The 2589-nt window shown below is 57.3% G+C and overlaps 1 protein-coding gene across 4 annotated transcripts in view; it reads left to right on the top strand.

Annotated features, from left to right (window-relative positions):
• The window catches only part of LOC116840793 (tyrosine-protein phosphatase 99A), a 432380-nt gene that overhangs the window by 22962 nt on the left and 406829 nt on the right, over window positions 1-2589 (top strand). The gene's annotated exons all lie outside the window — the stretch shown is intronic.

The raw sequence follows: 2589 nt of genomic DNA, 5'->3' as shown, positions 1-2589 counted from the left end.
GAGAGAGAGAGGGGGAGAGAGAGAGAGAGAGAGAGAGAGAGAGAGAGAGAGAGAGAGAGAGAGAGAGAGAAAGAGAGAGAAGTCGGCTGGAGGTGATTGCCCTTCTCGGATTAGAAGTTACGCGGGATCAACGACGACAACGTGATGATGCGCGAAGAGGAGGCCGGGGCGTTTTCGAAAATTACCCAAGTGTAGAGCGCTTATGTACATAGCACAGGACATTTTCGCGATATTACATCAGGCGCGCAGAGAAGGAATATCATCGCGCGACACGCGTCCGGAATGCATCTTCCCGCGATATATTCTATCAACAATCGCAACAATAACAGAGACCCGTCGTGTACGTGTACACATACATTAGCTCGTTCTCCATTGTGTGTCCATCGACTGTTCTCCCGCGTTTCGCAGCGACGGTTTCGCAAGAGACCCTCTAACTCCAATTACGTGTCTTTGAAATAACGCGAATTTACGTGAATTTAAATCCGACGTGGACGCGTCAGACGTGTGTCTTCATGCTAATGAGTTCATTGAAAAGAGGTACGGAGCGTAGCTCGGGAGTCACTAATGGAACGTTGACCGACCAAAAAGTTAGACCGATCGGGAATCACGGCGAGAGACGTGTAGGATGTCGAGCGAGATACGGGCAGATTTAAAGGTCTGTTTTCATTGCTATTCCGAATCGTGCGGGCTTCCGCACGGCTTCCGCGCGGCTTCCGCTGTCCTGTACGGAGGCATCGGCCTGATTGGTAAATCTACGGCTGCCCAATGGTGCGTTTATTTGTCGGAGAATTAGGACAGCGCGCGAGACAGAGCGACGGGGATAGGTGAACGTCCACGAGAGAGGGAGGGCCGCGTTGCGGGGGTGCAAAGTGGGCACGAGAGCGGGGTGAATGAAACGGAGGGACGGGTGAGGAGGGGGGAGGGGGAGGAAGGTCGAAGGGGCCTCGGGAGGAAGGGTCGGTCCACCCGCCTCTCGAGGACCGCGCCGCGTCGTACAGCGCTCCGCCGCAATCAGTAAACCTGTAAAACATTGGATTAGGTGGCCTAACCTGACCTTACCCCGGCTCTCTCTCCGCTGGACGAGCGCAGTTCCAATTTCCCAGCTATGGCTCGCGAGGAGAGAGCGCGCGCGGCTATACGCGCTTCGTTCTCCAGCGTCGCGATACGTTATCCAATAGCGCTCGAATTATTCTCGTTTTATTCTCCGGGCCAGCATCCGCGACCACGACGTGGCCGCGCATCCTGCGCTTCCCGTATCGTAACCGGTTAGCCCGGTAGTACGTTCCGCGAGGGAACGATTTATTCCCCTACGTTTCTTCTTTCCCCCTTGCCTGCCTCTCTTCCTCTCTCCCCCCTCTCTATCTCCCTCTCTCTCACCCTCGCGCGCGCGCTCGCTCGCTCGCTCGCTCGCGCCTCGCTCACTCCTCTCTCCATCCTTTTTGTCTCCCCAGTTAACAAATTCTTCGCTTTTGTCGCGCGATAAATTTGATTTATTATTATCGTTATTGCGCTTGTTATTCCGCTCCGATGTAAAATCTTGCCCGCGTAATTCCCGGCCCGCGGGACACACCGACCGCGTGTGCCGCGTCAACAGCGACGTGTCATTATCAATTTATCACTGTCGCCGTCGTTTATTCTCTTTAGATAATCAGCCGCGAAATAGCGACGAGCCGACCGCCGGGCCGTGTCATCGCTCGCTGCTCACTGACTTGGCTGAAACCGAGAAGGCACAGAGCAGCCCTTCTCGCTTCCAAAATGCCTGGAAAGCGTCGTTATTTAGAGTCGTCTTTTCAACCCGGGGATGTTTGCCCGCTTGTTACCGGTGGCGAGCCTCCGCTACTTGCCGAGTCCCCCCTCCTCCCATCGAACCGGTTAGTAGCCACTCGACGATGTTTTCATCCGAAATTGTCATGTGGCGCACACAAGCTCTCTCTCTCCGAAGAATAAAAAAAAAAAAAGAAGAAAGGAGGAGGAAAGAAGGAAGAGGAAAAGAGGGAGAGAAAAGGGTATCATCGGGGAGAAAAGGCGCGCTGAAGAGGGATGGTCGCGCGAGTCGGCGTGGTCGCGAGAGAAAGACAGAGAGCGTGTCGATGTGCCGGGGGTTGTTTTGGTGGTGGTGGCGATGGTGGTGGTGGGAGCTAGCCCCCGGTGCGCTCGCGCACCCGATCGTACACCCCCGAGTCGGTGCGCGCGCGAAGTCCGTCGCTGGAGAACCGTGGCCGGAATGGCGTCGGCGCTGGTATGAGTGCTCCGCCACGCGCACCCACACCCGCGCCCGCACCCACACCCACGCCCGCACACACGCGCGAGCACACAGTCGCGCGTACGCCGCACGTGTATACGGTCGGTCGCGAGAGAGAGAGAGAGTGGGGGTCGGGATGTCGGAGGGTTGCTGAAGTTTCTCTAACGCTCGATGGCGTACCAGTGCGGATCGTGATTCTGCGGGACGCGCAGCGTCGCGGCGCCCACCGTGTCTTTCCCGTGTCCTACCGCGCGTCCGTCAGTCCGTCCGTCCGTCCGTTCGTCAGTCAACGATCCCTCACGGCGCGAACGTCGCGCGGGGCTCCGAGTGCGACGAAGGCTGCAGGA

Source organism: Odontomachus brunneus, unplaced genomic scaffold (genome assembly GCF_010583005.1).
Source record: "Odontomachus brunneus isolate Ranch 3 - 2012 unplaced genomic scaffold, Obru_v1 Obru_scaffold_011, whole genome shotgun sequence".
NCBI lineage: Eukaryota > Metazoa > Arthropoda > Insecta > Hymenoptera > Formicidae > Odontomachus > Odontomachus brunneus.
This window is presented reverse-complemented; position numbering and strand designations above follow the sequence as displayed.